The following is a 26,760-nucleotide window of genomic DNA, read 5'->3' as shown; positions in this document are numbered from 1 at the left end:
ATGCCTTTTCTGAAACGTTGTCTCCCTCTGCTGGAACACTGACTTCTTTCATTTAATGCCTGCAGACTATAAAAGAGAAACCAACCCAAAAAGTTTGGTTGATTAGTCTGTGGCATTCTTTTAAACTGTTGCTTATGGCGGTCTCTGTGAGCTTCTCAGTGACATTCAGCCATCCAGGTATCCCGCCTGCAGTAGACGGAATGTGGCAATGGAACGCTGGCTGCGCGTGTCATAATAGGCTCTGAGCCTTTATATACCTGCGCACAGCAGCAGCCACCTTCAGTCTGCTGCTGGACAGCCAGCAGCAGCAGCAGCAGGAGAGGTAATTAATCAGCAACCCTCCTGCTAAGGGTAGACAGCTGCTCGTTCCACCCCCCCCCCGCCTTAATTGGTTCTCCTCCCTTCCAACGGTGTTGAGGCGGGTGGGAACAGCCGGGGGTTGAGGGTACTGTGCTAAAAGAGGTGGAGTTATGCAGATCTAAAACGCGTGGATTGCAGCAGCAGCAAGCCGAAAAGTGCAGGCATGTGAGGGATCTAGAGGTTGACAGCATGTCTTCTTAACGGGAGTCCAGGTGGCCATCTCCACAAATGGACTTTTCAGAATCCTTGGGTGGCACCGTAGTCGGAAACCAATTCTGGTTATCGCTTCTCGGCCTTTTGGCTAAGATCAAGTGTAGTATCTGTTCTTATCAGTTTAATATCTGATACGTCCCCTATCTGGGGACCATATATTAAATGGATTTTTAGAACAGGGAGATGGAAAAAGAGCTTGCTCTGTCCACTCCACGCATTGACCTGGTATTGCAGTATCTCCAGGACCGGTGCACCCCTTCTTTAATGCAGTTTCTAAAATCAGAAAGAATTGAATTCAATGCTTTTTGTTCATTTTGCTTGTTTGTCGGATTTTGGGATGGACTCTTTGGCTTTGCTTTTCTTCTCCTCATTGGATTTTTCATGTTAAAAGTTGCAGAAGCCAGATGACAAGCTCATTTTGGTTCAACTTCAGCAACTGTGCATTGCATTGCCATGTAATGTAATGTAATGCAATGCTATCTATCTAGCTCTCCCTCTATACTTCCTTTTGGATAAACAGACATATTAGGCAAGCATTTTGGAGCTTTCACCTAAATAACTACAGGTGGTGAGATAAGCTGCACAATATAATTGACCTTTCAGTATATTGTTGCACACACACCATCTATTTAGCAAATGCCCTTGTTATCAACAGCAGCCTTTTAAACTCACCTGAGCTAACAGGTATGTGAGCTGGTTACTCTGCTGCGCTTAAAATTTCTTTTTTGGTTTGCTACAATGCCTTTTCTGAAACGTTGTCTCCCTCTGCTGGAACACTGACTTCTTTCATTTAATGCCTGCAGACTATAAAAGAGAAACCAACCCAAAAAGTTTGGTTGATTAGTCTGTGGCATTCTTTTAAACTGTTGCTTATGGCGGTCTCTGTGAGCTTCTCAGTGACATTCAGCCATCCAGGTATCCCGCCTGCAGTAGACGGAATGTGGCAATGGAACGCTGGCTGCGCGTGTCATAATAGGCTCTGAGCCTTTATATACCTGCGCACAGCAGCAGCCACCTTCAGTCTGCTGCTGGACAGCCAGCAGCAGCAGCAGCAGGAGAGGTAATTAATCAGCAACCCTCCTGCTAAGGGTAGACAGCTGCTCGTTCCACCCCCCCCCCCCGCCTTAATTGGTTCTCCTCCCTTCCAACGGTGTTGATTCGGGTGGGAACAGCCGGGGGTTGAGGGTACTGTGCTAAAAGAGGTGGAGTTACGCAGATCTAAAACGCGTGGATTGCAGCAGCAGCAAGCCGAAAAGTGCAGGCATGTGAGGGATCTAGAGGTTGACAGCATGTCTTCTTAACGGGAGTCCAGGTGGCCATCTCCACAAATGGACTTTTCAGAATCCTTGGGTGGCACCGTAGTCGGAAACCAATTCTGGTTATCGCTTCTCGGCCTTTTGGCTAAGATCAAGTGTAGTATCTGTTCTTATCAGTTTAATATCTGATACGTCCCCTATCTGGGGACCATATATTAAATGGATTTTTAGAACAGGGAGATGGAAAAAGAGCTTGCTCTGTCCACTCCACGCATTGACCTGGTATTGCAGTATCTCCAGGACCGGTGCACCCCTTCTTTAATGCAGTTTCTAAAATCAGAAAGAATTGAATTCAATGCTTTTTGTTCATTTTGCTTGTTTGTCGGATTTTGGGATGGACTCTTTGGCTTTGCTTTTCTTCTCCTCATTGGATTTTTCATGTTAAAAGTTGCAGAAGCCAGATGACAAGCTCATTTTGGTTCAACTTCAGCAACTGTGCATTGCATTGCCATGTAATGTAATGTAATGCAATGCTATCTATCTAGCTCTCCCTCTATACTTCCTTTTGGATAAACAGACATATTAGGCAAGCATTTTGGAGCTTTCACCTAAATAACTACAGGTGGTGAGATAAGCTGCACAATATAATTGACCTTTCAGTATATTGTTGCACACACACCATCTATTTAGCAAATGCCCTTGTTATCAACAGCAGCCTTTTAAACTCACCTGAGCTAACAGGTATGTGAGCTGGTTACTCTGCTGCGCTTAAAATTTCTTTTTTGGTTTGCTACAATGCCTTTTCTGAAACGTTGTCTCCCTCTGCTGGAACACTGACTTCTTTCATTTAATGCCTGCAGACTATAAAAGAGAAACCAACCCAAAAAGTTTGGTTGATTAGTCTGTGGCATTCTTTTAAACTGTTGCTTATGGCGGTCTCTGTGAGCTTCTCAGTGACATTCAGCCATCCAGGTATCCCGCCTGCAGTAGACGGAATGTGGCAATGGAACGCTGGCTGCGCGTGTCATAATAGGCTCTGAGCCTTTATATACCTGCGCACAGCAGCAGCCACCTTCAGTCTGCTGCTGGACAGCCAGCAGCAGCAGCAGCAGGAGAGGTAATTAATCAGCAACCCTCCTGCTAAGGGTAGACAGCTGCTCGTTCCACCCCCCCCCGCCTTAATTGGTTCTCCTCCCTTCCAACGGTGTTGAGGCGGGTGGGAACAGCCGGGGGTTGAGGGTACTGTGCTAAAAGAGGTGGAGTTATGCAGATCTAAAACGCGTGGATTGCAGCAGCAGCAAGCCGAAAAGTGCAGGCATGTGAGGGATCTAGAGGTTGACAGCATGTCTTCTTAACGGGAGTCCAGGTGGCCATCTCCACAAATGGACTTTTCAGAATCCTTGGGTGGCACCGTAGTCGGAAACCAATTCTGGTTATCGCTTCTCGGCCTTTTGGCTAAGATCAAGTGTAGTATCTGTTCTTATCAGTTTAATATCTGATACGTCCCCTATCTGGGGACCATATATTAAATGGATTTTTAGAACAGGGAGATGGAAAAAGAGCTTGCTCTGTCCACTCCACGCATTGACCTGGTATTGCAGTATCTCCAGGACCGGTGCACCCCTTCTTTAATGCAGTTTCTAAAATCAGAAAGAATTGAATTCAATGCTTTTTGTTCATTTTGCTTGTTTGTCGGATTTTGGGATGGACTCTTTGGCTTTGCTTTTCTTCTCCTCATTGGATTTTTCATGTTAAAAGTTGCAGAAGCCAGATGACAAGCTCATTTTGGTTCAACTTCAGCAACTGTGCATTGCATTGCCATGTAATGTAATGTAATGCAATGCTATCTATCTAGCTCTCCCTCTATACTTCCTTTTGGATAAACAGACATATTAGGCAAGCATTTTGGAGCTTTCACCTAAATAACTACAGGTGGTGAGATAAGCTGCACAATATAATTGACCTTTCAGTATATTGTTGCACACACACCATCTATTTAGCAAATGCCCTTGTTATCAACAGCAGCCTTTTAAACTCACCTGAGCTAACAGGTATGTGAGCTGGTTACTCTGCTGCGCTTAAAATTTCTTTTTTGGTTTGCTACAATGCCTTTTCTGAAACGTTGTCTCCCTCTGCTGGAACACTGACTTCTTTCATTTAATGCCTGCAGACTATAAAAGAGAAACCAACCCAAAAAGTTTGGTTGATTAGTCTGTGGCATTCTTTTAAACTGTTGCTTATGGCGGTCTCTGTGAGCTTCTCAGTGACATTCAGCCATCCAGGTATCCCGCCTGCAGTAGACGGAATGTGGCAATGGAACGCTGGCTGCGCGTGTCATAATAGGCTCTGAGCCTTTATATACCTGCGCACAGCAGCAGCCACCTTCAGTCTGCTGCTGGACAGCCAGCAGCAGCAGCAGCAGGAGAGGTAATTAATCAGCAACCCTCCTGCTAAGGGTAGACAGCTGCTCTTTCCACTCCCACCCCTGCCTTAATTGGTTCTCCTCCCTTCCAACGGTGTTGAGGCGGGTGGGAACAGCCGGGGGTTGAGGGTACTGTGCTAAAAGAGGTGGAGTTATGCAGATCTAAAACGCGTGGATTGCAGCAGCAGCAAGCCGAAAAGTGCAGGCATGTGAGGGATCTAGAGGTTGACAGCATGTCTTCTTAACGGGAGTCCAGGTGGCCATCTCCACAAATGGACTTTTCAGAATCCTTGGGTGGCACCGTAGTCGGAAACCAATTCTGGTTATCGCTTCTCGGCCTTTTGGCTAAGATCAAGTGTAGTATCTGTTCTTATCAGTTTAATATCTGATACGTCCCCTATCTGGGGACCATATATTAAATGGATTTTTAGAACAGGGAGATGGAAAAAGAGCTTGCTCTGTCCACTCCACGCATTGACCTGGTATTGCAGTATCTCCAGGACCGGTGCACCCCTTCTTTAATGCAGTTTCTAAAATCAGAAAGAATTGAATTCAATGCTTTTTGTTCATTTTGCTTGTTTGTCAGATTTTGGGATGGACTCTTTGGCTTTGCTTTTCTTCTCCTCATTGGATTTTTCATGTTAAAAGTTGCAGAAGCCAGATGACAAGCTCATTTTGGTTCAACTTCAGCAACTGTGCATTGCATTGCCATGTATTGTAATGTAATGAAATGCTATCTATCTAGCTCTCCCTCTATACTTCCTTTTGGATAAACAGACATATTAGGCAAGCATTTTGGAGCTTTCACCTAAATAACTACAGGTGGTGAGATAAGCTGCACAATATAATTGACCTTTCAGTATATTGTTGCACACACACCATCTATTTAGCAAATGCCCTTGTTATCAACAGCAGCCTTTTAAACTCACCTGAGCTAACAGGTATGTGAGCTGGTTACTCTGCTGCGCTTAAAATTTCTATTTTGGTTTGCTACAATGCCTTTTCTGAAACGTTGTCTCCCTCTGCTGGAACACTGACTTCTTTCATTTAATGCCTGCAGACTATAAAAGAGAAACCAACCCAAAAAGTTTGGTTGATTAGTCTGTGGCATTCTTTTAAACTGTTGCTTATGGCGGTCTCTGTGAGCTTCTCAGTGACATTCAGCCATCCAGGTATCCCGCCTGCAGTAGACGGAATGTGGCAATGGAACGCTGGCTGCGCGTGTCATAATAGGCTCTGAGCCTTTATATACCTGCGCACAGCAGCAGCCACCTTCAGTCTGCTGCTGGACAGCCAGCAGCAGCAGCAGCAGGAGAGGTAATTAATCAGCAACCCTCCTGCTAAGGGTAGACAGCTGCTCGTTCCACCCCCCCCCCGCCTTAATTGGTTCTCCTCCCTTCCAACGGTGTTGAGGCGGGTGGAAACAGCCGGGGGTTGAGGGTACTGTGCTAAAAGAGGTGGAGTTATGCAGATCTAAAACGCGTGGATTGCAGCAGCAGCAAGCCGAAAAGTGCAGGCATGTGAGGGATCTAGAGGTTGACAGCATGTCTTCTTAACGGGAGTCCAGGTGGCCATCTCCACAAATGGACTTTTCAGAATCCTTGGGTGGCACCGTAGTCGGAAACCAATTCTGGTTATCGCTTCTCGGCCTTTTGGCTAAGATCAAGTGTAGTATCTGTTCTTATCAGTTTAATATCTGATATGTCCCCTATCTGGGGACCATATATTAAATGGATTTTTAGAACAGGGAGATGGAAAAAGAGCTTGCTCTGTCCACTCCACGCATTGACCTGGTATTGCAGTATCTCCAGGACCGGTGCACCCCTTCTTTAATGCAGTTTCTAAAATCAGAAAGAATTGAATTCAATGCTTTTTGTTCATTTTGCTTGTTTGTCGGATTTTGGGATGGACTCTTTGGCTTTGCTTTTCTTCTCCTCATTGGATTTTTCATGTTAAAAGTTGCAGAAGCCAGATGACAAGCTCATTTTGGTTCAACTTCAGCAACTGTGCATTGCATTGCCATGTAATGTAATGTAATGCAATGCTATCTATCTAGCTCTCCCTCTATACTTCCTTTTGGATAAACAGACATATTAGGCAAGCATTTTGGAGCTTTCACCTAAATAACTACAGGTGGTGAGATAAGCTGCACAATATAATTGACCTTTCAGTATATTGTTGCACACACACCATCTATTTAGCAAATGCCCTTGTTATCAACAGCAGCCTTTTAAACTCACCTGAGCTAACAGGTATGTGAGCTGGTTACTCTGCTGCGCTTAAAATTTCTTTTTTGGTTTGCTACAATGCCTTTTCTGAAACGTTGTCTCCCTCTGCTGGAACACTGACTTCTTTCATTTAATGCCTGCAGACTATAAAAGAGAAACCAACCCAAAAAGTTTGGTTGATTAGTCTGTGGCATTCTTTTAAACTGTTGCTTATGGCGGTCTCTGTGAGCTTCTCAGTGACATTCAGCCATCCAGGTATCCCGCCTGCAGTAGACGGAATGTGGCAATGGAACGCTGGCTGCGCGTGTCATAATAGGCTCTGAGCCTTTATATACCTGCGCACAGCAGCAGCCACCTTCAGTCTGCTGCTGGACAGCCAGCAGCAGCAGCAGCAGGAGAGGTAATTAATCAGCAACCCTCCTGCTAAGGGTAGACAGCTGCTCGTTCCACCCCCCCCCCGCCTTAATTGGTTCTCCTCCCTTCCAACGGTGTTGAGGCGGGTGGGAACAGCCGGGGGTTGAGGGTACTGTGCTAAAAGAGGTGGAGTTATGCAGATCTAAAACGCGTGGATTGCAGCAGCAGCAAGCCGAAAAGTGCAGGCATGTGAGGGATCTAGAAGTTGACAGCATGTCTTCTTAACGGGAGTCCAGGTGGCCATCTCCACAAATGGACTTTTCAGAATCCTTGGGTGGCACCGTAGTCGGAAACCAATTCTGGTTATCGCTTCTCGGCCTTTTGGCTAAGATCAAGTGTAGTATCTGTTCTTATCAGTTTAATATCTGATACGTCCCCTATCTGGGGACCATATATTAAATGGATTTTTAGAACAGGGAGATGGAAAAAGAGCTTGCTCTGTCCACTCCACGCATTGACCTGGTATTGCAGTATCTCCAGGACCGGTGCACCCCTTCTTTAATGCAGTTTCTAAAATCAGAAAGAATTGAATTCAATGCTTTTTGTTCATTTTGCTTGTTTGTCAGATTTTGGGATGGACTCTTTGGCTTTGCTTTTCTTCTCCTCATTGGATTTTTCATGTTAAAAGTTGCAGAAGCCAGATGACAAGCTCATTTTGGTTCAACTTCAGCAACTGTGCATTGCATTGCCATGTAATGTAATGTAATGAAATGCTATCTATCTAGCTCTCCCTCTATACTTCCTTTTGGATAAACAGACATATTAGGCAAGCATTTTGGAGCTTTCACCTAAATAACTACAGGTGGTGAGATAAGCTGCACAATATAATTGACCTTTCAGTATATTGTTGCACACACACCATCTATTTAGCAAATGCCCTTGTTATCAACAGCAGCCTTTTAAACTCACCTGAGCTAACAGGTATGTGAGCTGGTTACTCTGCTGCGCTTAAAATTTCTATTTTGGTTTGCTACAATGCCTTTTCTGAAACGTTGTCTCCCTCTGCTGGAACACTGACTTCTTTCATTTAATGCCTGCAGACTATAAAAGAGAAACCAACCCAAAAAGTTTGGTTGATTAGTCTGTGGCATTCTTTTAAACTGTTGCTTATGGCGGTCTCTGTGAGCTTCTCAGTGACATTCAGCCATCCAGGTATCCCGCCTGCAGTAGACGGAATGTGGCAATGGAACGCTGGCTGCGCGTGTCATAATAGGCTCTGAGCCTTTATATACCTGCGCACAGCAGCAGCCACCTTCAGTCTGCTGCTGGACAGCCAGCAGCAGCAGCAGCAGGAGAGGTAATTAATCAGCAACCCTCCTGCTAAGGGTAGACAGCTGCTCGTTCCACCCCCCCCCCGCCTTAATTGGTTCTCCTCCCTTCCAACGGTGTTGAGGCGGGTGGAAACAGCCGGGGGTTGAGGGTACTGTGCTAAAAGAGGTGGAGTTATGCAGATCTAAAACGCGTGGATTGCAGCAGCAGCAAGCCGAAAAGTGCAGGCATGTGAGGGATCTAGAGGTTGACAGCATGTCTTCTTAACGGGAGTCCAGGTGGCCATCTCCACAAATGGACTTTTCAGAATCCTTGGGTGGCACCGTAGTCGGAAACCAATTCTGGTTATCGCTTCTCGGCCTTTTGGCTAAGATCAAGTGTAGTATCTGTTCTTATCAGTTTAATATCTGATATGTCCCCTATCTGGGGACCATATATTAAATGGATTTTTAGAACAGGGAGATGGAAAAAGAGCTTGCTCTGTCCACTCCACGCATTGACCTGGTATTGCAGTATCTCCAGGACCGGTGCACCCCTTCTTTAATGCAGTTTCTAAAATCAGAAAGAATTGAATTCAATGCTTTTTGTTCATTTTGCTTGTTTGTCGGATTTTGGGATGGACTCTTTGGCTTTGCTTTTCTTCTCCTCATTGGATTTTTCATGTTAAAAGTTGCAGAAGCCAGATGACAAGCTCATTTTGGTTCAACTTCAGCAACTGTGCATTGCATTGCCATGTAATGTAATGTAATGCAATGCTATCTATCTAGCTCTCCCTTTATACTTCCTTTTGGATAAACAGACATATTAGGCAAGCATTTTGGAGCTTTCACCTAAATAACTACAGGTGGTGAGATAAGCTGCACAATATAATTGACCTTTCAGTATATTGTTGCACACACACCATCTATTTAGCAAATGCCCTTGTTATCAACAGCAGCCTTTTAAACTCACCTGAGCTAACAGGTATGTGAGCTGGTTACTCTGCTGCGCTTAAAATTTCTTTTTTGGTTTGCTACAATGCCTTTTCTGAAACGTTGTCTCCCTCTGCTGGAACACTGACTTCTTTCATTTAATGCCTGCAGACTATAAAAGAGAAACCAACCCAAAAAGTTTGATTGATTAGTCTGTGGCATTCTTTTAAACTGTTGCTTATGGCGGTCTCTGTGAGCTTCTCAGTGACATTCAGCCATCCAGGTATCCCGCCTGCAGTAGACGGAATGTGGCAATGGAACGCTGGCTGCGCGTGTCATAATAGGCTCTGAGCCTTTATATACCTGCGCACAGCAGCAGCCACCTTCAGTCTGCTGCTGGACAGCCAGCAGCAGCAGCAGCAGGAGAGGTAATTAATCAGCAACCCTCCTGCTAATGGTAGACAGCTGCTCGTTCCACCCCCCCCCCGCCTTAATTCGTTCTCCTCCCTTCCAACGGTGTTGAGGCGGGTGGGAACAGCCGGGGGTTGAGGGTACTGTGCTAAAAGAGGTGGAGTTATGCAGATCTAAAACGCGTGGATTGCAGCAGCAGCAAGCCGAAAAGTGCAGGCATGTGAGGGATCTAGAGGTTGACAGCATGTCTTCTTAACGGGAGTCCAGGTGGCCATCTCCACAAATGGACTTTTCAGAATCCTTGGGTGGCACCGTAGTCGGAAACCAATTCTGGTTATCGCTTCTCGGCCTTTTGGCTAAGATCAAGTGTAGTATCTGTTCTTATCAGTTTAATATCTGATACGTCCCCTATCTGGGGACCATATATTAAATGGATTTTTAGAACAGGGAGATGGAAAAAGAGCTTGCTCTGTCCACTCCACGCATTGACCTGGTATTGCAGTATCTCCAGGACCGGTGCACCCCTTCTTTAATGCAGTTTCTAAAATCAGAAAGAATTGAATTCAATGCTTTTTGTTCATTTTGCTTGTTTGTCGGATTTTGGGATGGACTCTTTGGCTTTGCTTTTCTTCTCCTCATTGGATTTTTCATGTTAAAAGTTGCAGAAGCCAGATGACAAGCTCATTTTGGTTCAACTTCAGCAACTGTGCATTGCATTGCCATGTAATGTAATGTAATGCAATGCTATCTATCTAGCTCTCCCTCTATACTTCCTTTTGGATAAACAGACATATTAGGCAAGCATTTTGGAGCTTTCACCTAAATAACTACAGGTGGTGAGATAAGCTGCACAATATAATTGACCTTTCAGTATATTGTTGCACACACACCATCTATTTAGCAAATGCCCTTGTTATCAACAGCAGCCTTTTAAACTCACCTGAGCTAACAGGTATGTGAGCTGGTTACTCTGCTGCGCTTAAAATTTCTTTTTTGGTTTGCTACAATGCCTTTTCTGAAACGTTGTCTCCCTCTGCTGGAACACTGACTTCTTTCATTTAATGCCTGCAGACTATAAAAGAGAAACCAACCCAAAAAGTTTGGTTGATTAGTCTGTGGCATTCTTTTAAACTGTTGCTTATGGCGGTCTCTGTGAGCTTCTCAGTGACATTCAGCCATCCAGGTATCCCGCCTGCAGTAGACGGAATGTGGCAATGGAACGCTGGCTGCGCGTGTCATAATAGGCTCTGAGCCTTTATATACCTGCGCACAGCAGCAGCCACCTTCAGTCTGCTGCTGGACAGCCAGCAGCAGCAGCAGCAGGAGAGGTAATTAATCAGCAACCCTCCTGCTAAGGGTAGACAGCTGCTCGTTCCACCCCCCCCCCCGCCTTAATTGGTTCTCCTCCCTTCCAACGGTGTTGAGGCGGGTGGGAACAGCCGGGGGTTGAGGGTACTGTGCTAAAAGAGGTGGAGTTATGCAGATCTAAAACGCGTGGATTGCAGCAGCAGCAAGCCGAAAAGTGCAGGCATGTGAGGGATCTAGAGGTTGACAGCATGTCTTCTTAACGGGAGTCCAGGTGGCCATCTCCACAAATGGACTTTTCAGAATCCTTGGGTGGCACCGTAGTCGGAAACCAATTCTGGTTATCGCTTCTCGGCCTTTTGGCTAAGATCAAGTGTAGTATCTGTTCTTTTAAGAACACAAGAGCTACGATCTACACTTGACGAGAGCGATCGAACTCGGAAGGAGAAGAGCTTCGGAGCCCAGCTGACATCGGAGAAGGAAGGCGGATATCGGTGGGAGGAAGAAGCTCTAAAGAATCCAGAAAAAGACGAAGACTCGGAGAAGAATCGGGCTGTCCTGTGGAATCTTCGAGGAAGAAAATCATCGAGACAAAGACCTTTCGGGGAATTTGTCCAGAACACGACGGGAGAAGAATCTGCATAGCTCCACCCATTCCGGGAAGAGTTCCAGATCCAGCTCCAAGAAGTAACTGCAGGAGGAAAGCCATGGCAAGCGCTGCGAGGAAGGCCGAAAAGAAGAGCCTGGAGCAGGGGACAGCCAGGAGGGCCCAGCCAGGAGCCGATTCTGACCCCAAGGACTCTGCCTCCACGACTGGCCAGCAGAAGGGACCCCAGAAGCCCCGCCACGAAGCTCCAGCCCTGGAGCCATGGATGCGGCAGACGGTGGCCCTGAAGCTGAAGGAAGTGGATGGGAGGGTGCGGGACATGTCCTCGGACGTGTTCTGCCAGAAGATGCTGCTGGATCGAGGCTTCTCCAGGTCGGACACCCTCAGCATCCAGACCTTCTTGACGGGGATCTTCTTCGTCACCTTCGCCACTGTGAACACCTGCAGGAGGTTCTGGGAAATGGTAAGCGCAAAAGGACCGGATAATTCTTTCTCTGCCTTTACAGGTAGCTGCCCTATCCAGAGGGACGAAAGGAGGATCACGGTCTCCATGCGAAACCCGCACACCCCAGGCCAAGACATCTGTACCTTCCTGAGACGCTTCTGTTTGGTTGTGAAGGAACCCTCTCACATCCTGAATGGACTCGGCTTCTGGACAGGTAAGTGGTCGGTGACCGTTAGACTTCACAGGGACCTGGCGTACTCAGACGGACTTCGGCACCTGCCCCCGACATTCTCCCTGGGCAACTCCTACGGCCTCATCTATTACCCGGACATGCCGCGGAACTGCAGGAGATGCGGCAAGAACGGCCACGAGATGAAGGACTGCAAGGAGGATGCCTGCAGGATTTGTCGAGTGACGGGACACAGCTCGAAGGACTGCCCGAAGAAGACGTCCTGCAACCTGTGTGGGCTGGCGGCTCATCTGTACAAGGATTGCCCCAAGCGTGAGAGATCCTGGGCATCGGTGGTTGCGACGACCCCAGCTCCGGAGGACAAGGCCCCGACGACCAGGCCTGTGAAGGTCAAGGACGCGACGACCAAGGCCCCAGCGGCCAAAGCCGAGACGACCAAGGCCAAAGCGGTCAAGGAGTCGGTGGCCAAAGCCCCAGCGACGGTCGCAGCAGCTCTGAAGCAGAAGAAAAAGTCAAAGGAGGGTAAGAGTTCTGTCACCCCTCTCTCGATCCCTCCCCCTGCCACCCCCGTCCAATCCCCCCCCACCCCGGCCACCCCTGCTGAGGATTCCACTTCCTCTTCCTCCTTCCCCTACTCCTCAGCAGGTGTCCTTTCCCCTGCCCCGGCAGCCACTCTCCCTCCCCAGACCATGGTAGCGGTGGAATTAACCTTTCCTCCACCCGCCGCTATCTATTCCGAGGAGGATTTTCCCCTTCTTGTCTCCCCAGTTCCAACCCGGGGAAAGAGGAAGGTGGAGGACAGCCCTGCTACTGAATCCTCCAAAAAGAAGATTCTGGATTTCGTAGGCGAAAAGGAGGATACCCTCCCTGAGCCAGAAGAGATGGAGCACATGGTTGAGACCCTGGTGGCCGAGCCAGAAGAGGAGGAACTGGTGGTCGCCGAGATCGAGGCCGCGCTGCTTGACCAGATGGAGGAAGAGGGCCTGCTGGTGATCCCGTCACCAGCAGTCAACACCGACGAGGGACCACCCGACCGGAATGGTAACTAAGGTGTATTGCCTGCGCTAACTTTTTCTTTTTTTCCCTACATGATGGCTAATATTAACTTATTTTCCATTAATGTCAGGAGCATCAAGGACAAGTTCAGACGTCAGACTATTTATGCCTTCCTTACTTCCCAGTTGTGTGATGTTTATATGTTGCAGGAATGTTCCCTTCCCTCCTCTAGGTCCTTCAAACATCTGGCCAGGGAGTGGTCCCACGGTCCATCCTACTGGTCCGGTGGGGGTGACTGCAAGTCTGCGGGGGTCGCAATTCTGATCAGGGGGGGCGCATTCACGCTTGAGTCCGTCCAGGAGCTCATCTGCGGCAGGGCTCTTGTTGCAGATGGCAACTGGGCGGGAGAACCTGTCAGGTTCATCAACGTGTATGCGTCCCCACTGAAGAATGAGCGTTTGGAGCTTTTCCAGACCCTGCGGCTTCAGCTTGCCACCACCAGGACCTTAGTGATGGCCGGGGATTTCAACTGCCCCATCGAGGAGGATGGTCGTAGTTCTGGCACATCTGCCAAGTTGGACATCACGTCCAAGCTGCTCATCGAGATGGTAACCGAGGCCTCTCTTCAGGACGTGGTGGGCTCCATGGGGAGAGGCTCCACGAACTATTCGTGGAGCCGACCCGATGGCTCACTCCGCTCCAGGATTGACTTTGTGTTCACCACTCGGGCAGTCAGGCAGAGTAGGCACTCGATGGTCCCCTGCTTCTTCTCCGACCACAGAGCCATTCACTTACAAGGTGTCCTCGGCGATGGTTTTCCATCCGGCCCCGGCTCCTGGAAGCTGAATTGTGCTCTGCTGGCTCAGGATGAAGTCGTGGAGGAGCTGAGAGCAGCCTACGCAATGTGGCAGTCCTACAAGGGTAGCTTCCAAACAGTCTCTGATTGGTGGGAATATGTTAAACTTGAGTTTCGCTGTTTCTTTCAGGCCAAGGGTCGACAACAGGCGTGTGAGAAGAGGAGGGACTTCAGAGGGCTGCAGCGCGAGCTGCGATCGCTGCAGGACCTTCTTCACTGCGGCTGGGACGTGAGGGAGGAGCTGGAGGAGACCAAGAAGAGCCTGAAAAGGCACTTTGAGGAGGAGTCCAAGCGAATCGTCTTCCGTTCCAAAGTGGAGAATCTGGAGAAGGGTGAGAAATGTAACTCATTCTTTTTCAGGAAACTTCATGCCGGTCACACGCCCCTGAACGAGCTGCGAGACGAGAGCGGAAACATGCGACGTGGGAAGGAGGACGTGATGAGGGTCGTCAGAGACTTCTACAGCGAACTCTACTCCCACAAGACTACCGACCCCAACGCTGCTGATAAGTTCCTGTCAGGTATCACTAACCATCTTGATCCTGCAGGCACGGCAGCCTTGGACAAACCTCTGATGGTGGGCGAATTGCTCTCTGCCGCTAAATCCTTTAGGACCGGCAGGACCCCGGGCAGTGATGGTCTTCCAGCGGAGCTCTATGTAGCGCTGGGAGACCTCATCTGTCCGGACCTGTTGGACCTGTACGAGGAGATGGTGGTGGAGGGTAGAATGCCTCCATCTTTGAGGGAAGGAATGGTCACGATCCTGTACAAGCGGAAGGGAGAGAGGTGCGACCTGAGGAATTGGCGTCCCATCACTCTGCTCAACGTGGACTACAAGATCCTGGCCAAGACGATGGCGACACGACTTAAGATGGTCATCGGACGGATCATCCACCCGGACCAGACCTGCGGCATCCCTGGACGTCGCATCGCAGACAGCCTCGCTCTCGTGCGGGACACGGTCGAGTACATCAAGGTCCGCCGCGCACACGCGGCCCTGGTCTCCTTGGATCAGGAGAAGGCCTTCGACCGGGTTTCCCACGAGTTCATGGGCCGAGCTCTGCACCGGTTAGGTTTGGGTAACATGTTTTGTTCGTATGTCCGTCTGATGTATTTTGATATCCACAGCTCGGTGTTGGTGAACGGCTGGAAGACTGACCCCTTCCCTGTCCTCTCTGGGGTCAGACAAGGCTGCCCTCTATCACCTCTTCTTTTTGTTTGTGTTATAGAACTCTTCGCAGAGGCTATCCGGCAGAATGGAGAGATCAGAGGGATCACCGCACCGGGTCCGGGACGACACGAGGTCAAGTGCTCGCTCTACATGGACGACGTCACCGTCTTCTGCGCTGATCGTGGTTCAGTCGACGCCCTCGTCCAGACGTGTGAGAGGTTCGGCCGGGCTTCAGGGGCCAAAGTCAACTGCAGGAAGTCGGAAGCCATGCTCTTCGGGGATTGGCAGCCGGCCTCCTCCGCCCCCTTCCCCTTCAACATTCAACCGGATTTCCTCAAGGTGCTGGGAGTCTGGTTCGGGAAGGAAGGAGCGGCCCTCAAGTCCTGGCAAGAACGCTTGGCCAAGGTGAAGCAACGGATCGGACTCTGGAGCCTCAGACACCTCACTTGTGAGGGTAAGGCACTCGTCCTGCGTAATGAGGTCCTGCCCGTCTTGCAGTACACGGCGCAGGCCTGGCCCCCACACGTCACTGTGTGCAGGGCCATTACCAGGACAGTGTTTCACTTTGTCTGGGGATCCAAGATGGACAGAGTCAGGCGGGCCGTCATGTACAAGGAGCCTCGCAAGGGTGGGAAGGGCGTTCCAGATATCCCCACCCTCCTGCGATCCTCTTTTGTGTGTGATTGTGTCCGCCGGACTTTGCAAGTCAAGAATGGCTCCGCGGGCAGGTCCATGTCTCGCTTCTTCCTGCTTCCTCTTTGGAGGCGACTCGGCTGGGACAAGTGGGACAGCTCCTTCCCCTACAACTGGACGACGCCATGGTTCTACGGAGACGTCGTTCGATTTGTGGGGGAACATCAACTGGAGGGACTCAAGCCCGACTTGTGGAAGCCCAAAACTATCCACAAGCTCATCAGAGCCAAGGATGACGTGGAGAATATCACAGGACTTCACCAGGACACGCTGGAGACTGTGTGGACAAATGTGTCGTCTGACAGGCTGACCAACGGGCACAAGGACTTGTCGTGGATGGCGATTCAGGGCGGACTGCCCGTCCGGTCATTCATGCATGCCCGGAACCTGTGCAAGACCCGGTACTGCCCAAGGTGCCCCTTCGTGGAGGAAACATCTTTGCACACTTTTTGGGACTGCGGATTTGCACAGCGCCTGTTGACTGCCCTTGAGGACGACCTGAGGAACTCTGTCCCCAGGGCGAGCCTATCGCACCATTCTGTGCTTTACGGACTCTTCCCTGGGGTTCATACCGTCGGAGCCATCCAGGAGGCTTGGCGCCTTATGAACTGCTTCAAGGATGCCGTTTGGGTCGCCAGGAACCGGCTCATCTTGAGGAGGGAGAGGATGTCCATCCAGGACTGCCGCAGGCTGATCCACAGCCTGCTCAGAGACTATTACATCGTGGACGGTCCGGAGGACGAGGATGAGGACTAAACCCCTCCTCCCCCTCTCCCCTTATGTGTCTTGTCTTTCAATAAAGCTTCGGGCCTGTGATTTTCCCTTCCCCATCCCCTTTTTCCCAATCCCCATCCCCTATCACGGTTCGTCGTACTGTATTGATTGACATGCTTTTTCTTTCAGATTGAGTGTTTTGTGTAGCATAGGGGTGTGATGTGTCTAGTTAGTGCGTCATATCCTCATGCTATGTAAATATGATGTAGAATTCTGTGTGTACGGGGCTGCGGCACTGTACACTGTCTGTTAACTTATTTTTTGTGCTAATAAAAGATATATTCAATCAAAAAAAAAAAAAATAAAAAATCTGTTCTTATCAGTTTAATATCTGATACGTCCCCTATCTGGGGACCATATATTAAATGGATTTTTAGAACAGGGAGATGGAAAAAGAGCTTGCTCTGTCCACTCCACGCATTGACCTGGTATTGCAGTATCTCCAGGACCGGTGCACCCCTTCTTTAATGCAGTTTCTAAAATCAGAAAGAATTGAATTCAATGCTTTTTGTTCATTTTGCTTGTTTGTCGGATTTTGGGATGGACTCTTTGGCTTTGCTTTTCTTCTCCTCATTGGATTTTTCATGTTAAAAGTTGCAGAAGCCAGATGACAAGCTCATTTTGGTTCAACTTCAGCAACTGTGCATTGCATTGCCATGTAATGTAATGTAATGCAATGCTATCTATCTAGCTCTCCCTCTATACTTCCTTTTGGATAAACAGACATATTAGGCAAGCATTTTGGAGCTTTCACCTAAATAACTACAGGTGGTGAGATAAGCTGCACAATATAATTGACCTTTCAGTATATTGTTGCACACACACCATCTATTTAGCAAATGCCCTTGTTATCAACAGCAGCCTTTTAAACTCACCTGAGCTAACAGGTATGTGAGCTGGTTACTCTGCTGCGCTTAAAATTTCTTTTTTGGTTTGCTACAATGCCTTTTCTGAAACGTTGTCTCCCTCTGCTGGAACACTGACTTCTTTCATTTAATGCCTGCAGACTATAAAAGAGAAACCAACCCAAAAAGTTTGGTTGATTAGTCTGTGGCATTCTTTTAAACTGTTGCTTATGGCGGTCTCTGTGAGCTTCTCAGTGACATTCAGCCATCCAGGTATCCCGCCTGCAGTAGGCGGAATGTGGCAATGGAACGCTGGCTGCGCGTGTCATAATAGGCTCTGAGCCTTTATATACCTGCGCACAGCAGCAGCCACCTTCAGTCTGCTGCTGGACAGCCAGCAGCAGCAGCAGCAGGAGAGGTAATTAATCAGCAACCCTCCTGCTAAGGGTAGACAGCTGCTCGTTCCACCCCCCCCCCCGCCTTAATTGGTTCTCCTCCCTTCCAACGGTGATGAGGCGGGTGGGAACAGCCGGGGGTTGAGGGTACTGTGCTAAAAGAGGTGGAGTTATGCAGATCTAAAACGCGTGGATTGCAGCAGCAGCAAGCCGAAAAGTGCAGGCATGTGAGGGATCTAGAGGTTGACAGCATGTCTTCTTAACGGGAGTCCAGGTGGCCATCTCCACAAATGGACTTTTCAGAATCCTTGGGTGGCACCGTAGTCGGAAACCAATTCTGGTTATCGCTTCTCGGCCTTTTGGCTAAGATCAAGTGTAGTATCTGTTCTTATCAGTTTAATATCTGATACGTCCCCTATCTGGGGACCATATATTAAATGGATTTTTAGAACAGGGAGATGGAAAAAGAGCTTGCTCTGTCCACTCCACGCATTGACCTGGTATTGCAGTATCTCCAGGACCGGTGCACCCCTTCTTTAATGCAGTTTCTAAAATCAGAAAGAATTGAATTCAATGCTTTTTGTTCATTTTGCTTGTTTGTCGGATTTTGGGATGGACTCTTTGGCTTTGCTTTTCTTCTCCTCATTGGATTTTTCATGTTAAAAGTTGCAGAAGCCAGATGACAAGCTCATTTTGGTTCAACTTCAGCAACTGTGCATTGCATTGCCATGTAATGTAATGTAATGCAATGCTATCTATCTAGCTCTCCCTCTATACTTCCTTTTGGATAAACAGACATATTAGGCAAGCATTTTGGAGCTTTCACCTAAATAACTACAGGTGGTGAGATAAGCTGCACAATATAATTGACCTTTCAGTATATTGTTGCACACACACCATCTATTTAGCAAATGCCCTTGTTATCAACAGCAGCCTTTTAAACTCACCTGAGCTAACAGGTATGTGAGCTGGTTACTCTGCTGCGCTTAAAATTTCTTTTTTGGTTTGCTACAATGCCTTTTCTGAAACGTTGTCTCCCTCTGCTGGAACACTGACTTCTTTCATTTAATGCCTGCAGACTATAAAAGAGAAACCAACCCAAAAAGTTTGGTTGATTAGTCTGTGGCATTCTTTTAAACTGTTGCTTATGGCGGTCTCTGTGAGCTTCTCAGTGACATTCAGCCATCCAGGTATCCCGCCTGCAGTAGACGGAATGTGGCAATGGAACGCTGGCTGCGCGTGTCATAATAGGCTCTGAGCCTTTATATACCTGCGCACAGCAGCAGCCACCTTCAGTCTGCTGCTGGACAGCCAGCAGCAGCAGCAGCAGGAGAGGTAATTAATCAGCAACCCTCCTGCTAAGGGTAGACAGCTGCTCGTTCCACCCCCCCCCCGCCTTAATTGGTTCTCCTCCCTTCCAACGGTGTTGAGGCGGGTGGGAACAGCCGGGGGTTGAGGGTACTGTGCTAAAAGAGGTGGAGTTATGCAGATCTAAAACCCGTGGATTGCCGCAGCAGCAAGCCGAAAAGTGCAGGCATGTGAGGGATCTAGAGGTTGACAGCATGTCTTCTTAACGGGAGTCCAGGTGGCCATCTCCACAAATGGACTTTTCAGAATCCTTGGGTGGCACCGTAGTCGGAAACCAATTCTGGTTATCGCTTCTCGGCCTTTTGGCTAAGATCAAGTGTAGTATCTGTTCTTATCAGTTTAATATCTGATACGTCCCCTATCTGGGGACCATATATTAAATGGATTTTTAGAACAGGGAGATGGAAAAAGAGCTTGCTCTGTCCACTCCACGCATTGACCTGGTATTGCAGTATCTCCAGGACCGGTGCACCCCTTCTTTAATGCAGTTTCTAAAATCAGAAAGAATTGAATTCAATGCTTTTTGTTCATTTTGCTTGTTTGTCGGATTTTGGGATGGACTCTTTGGCTTTGCTTTTCTTCTCCTCATTGGATTTTTCATGTTAAAAGTTGCAGAAGCCAGATGACAAGCTCATTTTGGTTCAACTTCAGCAACTGTGCATTGCATTGCCATGTAATGTAATGTAATGCAATGCTATCTATCTAGCTCTCCCTCTATACTTCCTTTTGGATAAACAGACATATTAGGCAAGCATTTTGGAGCTTTCACCTAAATAACTACAGGTGGTGAGATAAGCTGCACAATATAATTGACCTTTCAGTATATTGTTGCACACACACCATCTATTTAGCAAATGCCCTTGTTATCAACAGCAGCCTTTTAAACTCACCTGAGCTAACAGGTATGTGAGCTGGTTACTCTGCTGCGCTTAAAATTTCTTTTTTGGTTTGCTACAATGCCTTTTCTGAAACGTTGTCTCCCTCTGCTGGAACACTGACTTCTTTCATTTAATGCCTGCAGACTATAAAAGAGAAACCAACCCAAAAAGTTTGGTTGATTAGTCTGTGGCATTCTTTTAAACTGTTGCTTATGGCGGTCTCTGTGAGCTTCTCAGTGACATTCAGCCATCCAGGTATCCCGCCTGCAGTAGACGGAATGTGGCAATGGAACGCTGGCTGCGCGTGTCATAATAGGCTCTGAGCCTTTATATACCTGCGCACAGCAGCAGCCACCTTCAGTCTGCTGCTGGACAGCCAGCAGCAGCAGCAGCAGGAGAGGTAATTAATCAGCAACCCTCCTGCTAAGGGTAGACAGCTGCTCGTTCCACCCCCTCCCCCCCCCCGCCTTAATTGGTTCTCCTCCCTTCCAACGGTGTTGAGGCGGGTGGGAACAGCCGGGGGTTGAGGGTACTGTGCTAAAAGAGGTGGAGTTATGCAGATCTAAAACGCGTGGATTGCAGCAGCAGCAAGCCGAAAAGTGCAGGCATGTGAGGGATCTAGAGGTTGACAGCATGTCTTCTTAACGGGAGTCCAGGTGGCCATCTCCACAAATGGACTTTTCAGAATCCTTGGGTGGCACCGTAGTCGGAAACCAATTCTGGTTATCGCTTCTCGGCCTTTTGGCTAAGATCAAGTGTAGTATCTGTTCTTATCAGTTTAATATCTGATACGTCCCCTATCTGGGGACCATATATTAAATGGATTTTTAGAACAGGGAGATGGAAAAAGAGCTTGCTCTGTCCACTCCACGCATTGACCTGGTATTGCAGTATCTCCAGGACCGGTGCACCCCTTCTTTAATGCAGTTTCTAAAATCAGAAAGAATTGAATTCAATGCTTTTTGTTCATTTTGCTTGTTTGTCGGATTTTGGGATGGACTCTTTGGCTTTGCTTTTCTTCTCCTCATTGGATTTTTCATGTTAAAAGTTGCAGAAGCCAGATGACAAGCTCATTTTGGTTCAACTTCAGCAACTGTGCATTGCATTGCCATGTAATGTAATGTAATGCAATGCTATCTATCTAGCTCTCCCTCTATACTTCCTTTTGGATAAACAGACATATTAGGCAAGCATTTTGGAGCTTTCACCTAAATAACTACAGGTGGTGAGATAAGCTGCACAATATAATTGACCTTTCAGTATATTGTTGCACACACACCATCTATTTAGCAAATGCCCTTGTTATCAACAGCAGCCTTTTAAACTCACCTGAGCTAACAGGTATGTGAGCTGGTTACTCTGCTGCGCTTAAAATTTCTTTTTTGGTTTGCTACAATGCCTTTTCTGAAACGTTGTCTCCCTCTGCTGGAACACTGACTTCTTTCATTTAATGCCTGCAGACTATAAAAGAGAAACCAACCCAAAAAGTTTGGTTGATTAGTCTGTGGCATTCTTTTAAACTGTTGCTTATGGCGGTCTCTGTGAGCTTCTCAGTGACATTCAGCCATCCAGGTATCCCGCCTGCAGTAGACGGAATGTGGCAATGGAACGCTGGCTGCGCGTGTCATAATAGGCTCTGAGCCTTTATATACCTGCGCACAGCAGCAGCCACCTTCAGTCTGCTGCTGGACAGCCAGCAGCAGCAGCAGCAGGAGAGGTAATTAATCAGCAACCCTCCTGCTAAGGGTAGACAGCTGCTCGTTCCACCCCCCCCCCGCCTTAATTGGTTCTCCTCCCTTCCAACGGTGTTGAGGCGGGTGGGAACAGCCGGGGGTTGAGGGTACTGTGCTAAAAGAGGTGGAGTTATGCAGATCTAAAACGCGTGGATTGCAGCAGCAGCAAGCCGAAAAGTGCAGGCATGTGAGGGATCTAGAGGTTGACAGCATGTCTTCTTAACGGGAGTCCAGGTGGCCATCTCCACAAATGGACTTTTCAGAATCCTTGGGTGGCACCGTAGTCGGAAACCAATTCTGGTTATCGCTTCTCGGCCTTTTGGCTAAGATCAAGTGTAGTATCTGTTCTTATCAGTTTAATATCTGATACGTCCCCTATCTGGGGACCATATATTAAATGGATTTTTAGAACAGGGAGATGGAAAAAGAGCTTGCTCTGTCCACTCCACGCATTGACCTGGTATTGCAGTATCTCCAGGACCGGTGCACCCCTTCTTTAATGCAGTTTCTAAAATCAGAAAGAATTGAATTCAATGCTTTTTGTTCATTTTGCTTGTTTGTCGGATTTTGGGATGGACTCTTTGGCTTTGCTTTTCTTCTCCTCATTGGATTTTTCATGTTAAAAGTTGCAGAAGCCAGATGACAAGCTCATTTTGGTTCAACTTCAGCAACTGTGCATTGCATTGCCATGTAATGTAATGTAATGCAATGCTATCTATCTAGCTCTCCCTCTATACTTCCTTTTGGATAAACAGACATATTAGGCAAGCATTTTGGAGCTTTCACCTAAATAACTACAGGTGGTGAGATAAGCTGCACAATATAATTGACCTTTCAGTATATTGTTGCACACACACCATCTATTTAGCAAATGCCCTTGTTATCAACAGCAGCCTTTTAAACTCACCTGAGCTAACAGGTATGTGAGCTGGTTACTCTGCTGCGCTTAAAATTTCTTTTTTGGTTTGCTACAATGCCTTTTCTGAAATGTTGTCTCCCTCTGCTGGAACACTGACTTCTTTCATTTAATGCCTGCAGACTATAAAAGAGAAACCAACCCAAAAAGTTTGGTTGATTAGTCTGTGGCATTCTTTTAAACTGTTGCTTATGGCGGTCTCTGTGAGCTTCTCAGTGACATTCAGCCATCCAGGTATCCCGCCTGCAGTAGACGGAATGTGGCAATGGAACGCTGGCTGCGCGTGTCATAATAGGCTCTGAGCCTTTATATACCTGCGCACAGCAGCAGCCACCTTCAGTCTGCTGCTGGACAGCCAGCAGCAGCAGCAGCAGGAGAGGTAATTAATCAGCAACCCTCCTGCTAAGGGTAGACAGCTGCTCGTTCCACCCCCCCCCCCCCGCCTTAATTGGTTCTCCTCCCTTCCAACGGTGTTGAGGCGGGTGGGAACAGCCGGGGGTTGAGGGTACTGTGCTAAAAGAGGTGGAGTTATGCAGATCTAAAACGCGTGGATTGCAGCAGCAGCAAGCCGAAAAGTGCAGGCATGTGAGGGATCTAGAGGTTGACAGCATGTCTTCTTAACGGGAGTCCAGGTGGCCATCTCCACAAATGGACTTTTCAGAATCCTTGGGTGGCACCGTAGTCGGAAACCAATTCTGGTTATCGCTTCTCGGCCTTTTGGCTAAGATCAAGTGTAGTATCTGTTCTTATCAGTTTAATATCTGATACGTCCCCTATCTGGGGACCATATATTAAATGGATTTTTAGAACAGGGAGATGGAAAAAGAGCTTGCTCTGTCCACTCCACGCATTGACCTGGTATTGCAGTATCTCCAGGACCGGTGCACCCCTTCTTTAATGCAGTTTCTAAAATCAGAAAGAATTGAATTCAATGCTTTTTGTTCATTTTGCTTGTTTGTCGGATTTTGGGATGGACTCTTTGGCTTTGCTTTTCTTCTCCTCATTGGATTTTTCATGTTAAAAGTTGCAGAAGCCAGATGACAAGCTCATTTTGGTTCAACTTCAGCAACTGTGCATTGCATTGCCATGTAATGTAATGTAATGCAATGCTATCTATCTAGCTCTCCCTCTATACTTCCTTTTGGATAAACAGACATATTAGGCAAGCATTTTGGAGCTTTCACCTAAATAACTACAGGTGGTGAGATAAGCTGCACAATATAATTGACCTTTCAGTATATTGTTGCACACACACCATCTATTTAGCAAATGCCCTTGTTATCAACAGCAGCCTTTTAAACTCACCTGAGCTAACAGGTATGTGAGCTGGTTACTCTGCTGCGCTTAAAATTTCTTTTTTGGTTTGCTACAATGCCTTTTCTGAAATGTTGTCTCCCTCTGCTGGAACACTGACTTCTTTCATTTAATGCCTGCAGACTATAAAAGAGAAACCAACCCAAAAAGTTTGGTTGATTAGTCTGTGGCATTCTTTTAAACTGTTGCTTATGGCGGTCTCTGTGAGCTTCTCAGTGACATTCAGCCATCCAGGTATCCCGCCTGCAGTAGACGGAATGTGGCAATGGAACGCTGGCTGCGCGTGTCATAATAGGCTCTGAGCCTTTATATACCTGCGCACAGCAGCAGCCACCTTCAGTCTGCTGCTGGACAGCCAGCAGCAGCAGCAGCAGGAGAGGTAATTAATCAGCAACCCTCCTGCTAAGGGTAGACAGCTGCTCGTTCCACCCCCCCCCCCCCGCCTTAATTGGTTCTCCTCCCTTCCAACGGTGTTGAGGCGGGTGGGAACAGCCGGGGGTTGAGGGTACTGTGCTAAAAGAGGTGGAGTTATGCAGATCTAAAACGCGTGGATTGCAGCAGCAGCAAGCCGAAAAGTGCAGGCATGTGAGGGATCTAGAGGTTGACAGCATGTCTTCTTAACGGGAGTCCAGGTGGCCATCTCCACAAATGGACTTTTCAGAATCCTTGGGTGGCACCGTAGTCGGAAACCAATTCTGGTTATCGCTTCTCGGCCTTTTGGCTAAGATCAAGTGTAGTATCTGTTCTTATCAGTTTAATATCTGATACGTTCCCTATCTGGGGACCATATATTAAATTTATTTTTAGAACAGGGAGATGGAAAAAGAGCTTGCTCTGTCCACTCCACGCATTGACCTGGTATTGCAGTATCTCCAGGACCGGTGCACCCCTTCTTTAATGCAGTTTCTAAAATCAGAAAGAATTGAATTCAATGCTTTTTGTTCATTTTGCTTGTTTGTCGGATTTTGGGATGGACTCTTTGGCTTTGCTTTTCTTCTCCTCATTTGATTTTTCATGTTAAAAGTTGCAGAAGCCAGATGACAAGCTCATTTTGGTTCAACTTCAGCAACTGTGCATTGCATTGCCATGTAATGTAATGTAATGCAATGCTATCTATCTAGCTCTCCCTCTATACTTCCTTTTGGATAAACAGACATATTAGGCAAGCATTTTGGAGCTTTCACCTAAATAACTACAGGTGGTGAGATAAGCTGCACAATATAATTGACCTTTCAGTATATTGTTGCACACACACCATCTATTTAGCAAATGCCCTTGTTATCAACAGCAGCCTTTTAAACTCACCTGAGCTAACAGGTATGTGAGCTGGTTACTCTGCTGCGCTTAAAATTTCTTTTTTGGTTTGCTACAATGCCTTTTCTGAAACGTTGTCTCCCTCTGCTGGAACACTGACTTCTTTCATTTAATGCCTGCAGACTATAAAAGAGAAACCAACCCAAAAAGTTTGGTTGATTAGTCTGTGGCATTCTTTTAAACTGTTGCTTATGGCGGTCTCTGTGAGCTTCTCAGTGACATTCAGCCATCCAGGTATCCCGCCTGCAGTAGACGGAATGTGGCAATGGAACGCTGGCTGCGCGTGTCATAATAGGCTCTGAGCCTTTATATACCTGCGCACAGCAGCAGCCACCTTCAGTCTGCTGCTGGACAGCCAGCAGCAGCAGCAGCAGGAGAGGTAATTAATCAGCAACCCTCCTGCTAAGGGTAGACAGCTGCTCGTTCCACCCCCCCCCCCCGCCTTAATTGGTTCTCCTCCCTTCCAACGGTGTTGAGGCGGGTGGGAACAGCCGGGGGTTGAGGGTACTGTGCTAAAAGAGGTGGAGTTATGCAGATCTAAAACGCGTGGATTGCAGCAGCAGCAAGCCGAAAAGTGCAGGCATGTGAGGGATCTAGAGGTTGACAGCATGTCTTCTTAACGGGAGTCCAGGTGGCCATCTCCACAAATGGACTTTTCAGAATCCTTGGGTGGCACCGTAGTCGGAAACCAATTCTGGTTATCGCTTCTCGGCCTTTTGGCTAAGATCAAGTGTAGTATCTGTTCTTATCAGTTTAATATCTGATACGTTCCCTATCTGGGGACCATATATTAAATGGATTTTTAGAACAGGGAGATGGAAAAAGAGCTTGCTCTGTCCACTCCACGCATTGACCTGGTATTGCAGTATCTCCAGGACCGGTGCACCCCTTCTTTAATGCAGTTTCTAAAATCAGAAAGAATTGAATTCAATGCTTTTTGTTCATTTTGCTTGTTTGTCGGATTTTGGGATGGACTCTTTGGCTTTGCTTTTCTTCTCCTCATTGGATTTTTCATGCTAAAAGTTGCAGAAGCCAGATGACAAGCTCATTTTGGTTCAACTTCAGCAACTGTGCATTGCATTGCCATGTAATGTAATGTAATGCAATGCTATCTATCTAGCTCTCCCTCTATACTTCCTTTTGGATAAACAGACATATTAGGCAAGCATTTTGGAGCTTTCACCTAAATAACTACAGGTGGTGAGATAAGCTGCACAATATAATTGACCTTTCAGTATATTGTTGCACACACACCATCTATTTAGCAAATGCCCTTGTTATCAACAGCAGCCTTTTAAACTCACCTGAGCTAACAGGTATGTGAGCTGGTTACTCTGCTGCGCTTAAAATTTCTTTTTTGGTTTGCTACAATGCCTTTTCTGAAACGTTGTCTCCCTCTGCTGGAACACTGACTTCTTTCATTTAATGCCTGCAGACTATAAAAGAGAAACCAACTCAAAAAGTTTGGTTGATTAG

The 26,760-nt window shown here is 47.4% G+C and overlaps 15 non-coding genes and 2 pseudogenes across 15 annotated transcripts; all 17 read left to right on the top strand.

Annotated features, from left to right (window-relative positions):
* Positions 1 to 641: 641 nt before the first annotated feature.
* Positions 642 to 832, top strand: LOC141189928 (U2 spliceosomal RNA). Its single transcript, XR_012263968.1, has one exon. It is a non-coding gene; the product is annotated as a U2 spliceosomal RNA (small nuclear RNA).
* A 1,122-nt stretch (positions 833 to 1,954) lies between these two features.
* LOC141189927 (U2 spliceosomal RNA) lies at positions 1,955 to 2,145 on the top strand. Its single transcript, XR_012263967.1, has one exon. It is a non-coding gene; the product is annotated as a U2 spliceosomal RNA (small nuclear RNA).
* Positions 2,146 to 3,264: 1,119 nt separating this feature from the next.
* LOC141189925 (U2 spliceosomal RNA) lies at positions 3,265 to 3,455 on the top strand. The gene has a single exon (XR_012263965.1). It is a non-coding gene; the product is annotated as a U2 spliceosomal RNA (small nuclear RNA).
* Positions 3,456 to 4,576: 1,121 nt separating this feature from the next.
* Positions 4,577 to 4,767, top strand: LOC141189924 (U2 spliceosomal RNA). Its single transcript, XR_012263964.1, has one exon. It is a non-coding gene; the product is annotated as a U2 spliceosomal RNA (small nuclear RNA).
* A 1,120-nt stretch (positions 4,768 to 5,887) lies between these two features.
* On the top strand, positions 5,888 to 6,078 carry LOC141186690 (U2 spliceosomal RNA). The gene has a single exon (XR_012260945.1). It is a non-coding gene; the product is annotated as a U2 spliceosomal RNA (small nuclear RNA).
* A 1,120-nt stretch (positions 6,079 to 7,198) lies between these two features.
* Positions 7,199 to 7,389, top strand: LOC141189923 (U2 spliceosomal RNA). Its single transcript, XR_012263963.1, has one exon. It is a non-coding gene; the product is annotated as a U2 spliceosomal RNA (small nuclear RNA).
* A 1,120-nt stretch (positions 7,390 to 8,509) lies between these two features.
* On the top strand, positions 8,510 to 8,700 carry LOC141186678 (U2 spliceosomal RNA). The gene has a single exon (XR_012260934.1). It is a non-coding gene; the product is annotated as a U2 spliceosomal RNA (small nuclear RNA).
* Positions 8,701 to 9,820: 1,120 nt separating this feature from the next.
* LOC141189922 (U2 spliceosomal RNA) lies at positions 9,821 to 10,011 on the top strand. The gene has a single exon (XR_012263962.1). It is a non-coding gene; the product is annotated as a U2 spliceosomal RNA (small nuclear RNA).
* Positions 10,012 to 11,132: 1,121 nt separating this feature from the next.
* Positions 11,133 to 11,210, top strand: LOC141186069 (U2 spliceosomal RNA; annotated as a pseudogene).
* Positions 11,211 to 16,775: 5,565 nt separating this feature from the next.
* Positions 16,776 to 16,983, top strand: LOC141185767 (U2 spliceosomal RNA; annotated as a pseudogene).
* A 1,121-nt stretch (positions 16,984 to 18,104) lies between these two features.
* LOC141189921 (U2 spliceosomal RNA) lies at positions 18,105 to 18,295 on the top strand. Its single transcript, XR_012263961.1, has one exon. It is a non-coding gene; the product is annotated as a U2 spliceosomal RNA (small nuclear RNA).
* A 1,120-nt stretch (positions 18,296 to 19,415) lies between these two features.
* On the top strand, positions 19,416 to 19,606 carry LOC141189920 (U2 spliceosomal RNA). The gene has a single exon (XR_012263960.1). It is a non-coding gene; the product is annotated as a U2 spliceosomal RNA (small nuclear RNA).
* A 1,126-nt stretch (positions 19,607 to 20,732) lies between these two features.
* On the top strand, positions 20,733 to 20,923 carry LOC141189919 (U2 spliceosomal RNA). Its single transcript, XR_012263959.1, has one exon. It is a non-coding gene; the product is annotated as a U2 spliceosomal RNA (small nuclear RNA).
* A 1,120-nt stretch (positions 20,924 to 22,043) lies between these two features.
* Positions 22,044 to 22,234, top strand: LOC141189918 (U2 spliceosomal RNA). The gene has a single exon (XR_012263958.1). It is a non-coding gene; the product is annotated as a U2 spliceosomal RNA (small nuclear RNA).
* A 1,123-nt stretch (positions 22,235 to 23,357) lies between these two features.
* LOC141189917 (U2 spliceosomal RNA) lies at positions 23,358 to 23,548 on the top strand. The gene has a single exon (XR_012263957.1). It is a non-coding gene; the product is annotated as a U2 spliceosomal RNA (small nuclear RNA).
* A 1,123-nt stretch (positions 23,549 to 24,671) lies between these two features.
* LOC141191264 (U2 spliceosomal RNA) lies at positions 24,672 to 24,862 on the top strand. The gene has a single exon (XR_012265262.1). It is a non-coding gene; the product is annotated as a U2 spliceosomal RNA (small nuclear RNA).
* A 1,122-nt stretch (positions 24,863 to 25,984) lies between these two features.
* LOC141184374 (U2 spliceosomal RNA) lies at positions 25,985 to 26,175 on the top strand. The gene has a single exon (XR_012259135.1). It is a non-coding gene; the product is annotated as a U2 spliceosomal RNA (small nuclear RNA).
* Positions 26,176 to 26,760: the final 585 nt, after the last annotated feature.

Source organism: Phyllobates terribilis, unplaced genomic scaffold (assembly GCF_046119375.1).
Source record: "Phyllobates terribilis strain yellow unplaced genomic scaffold, ASM4611937v1 Scaffold_40__1_contigs__length_11209783, whole genome shotgun sequence".
In the NCBI taxonomy this organism is placed as follows: Eukaryota; Metazoa; Chordata; class Amphibia; order Anura; family Dendrobatidae; genus Phyllobates; species Phyllobates terribilis.
Note: the sequence above shows the minus strand (reverse complement) of the source record. Positions and strands in the feature narration are given on the sequence as shown.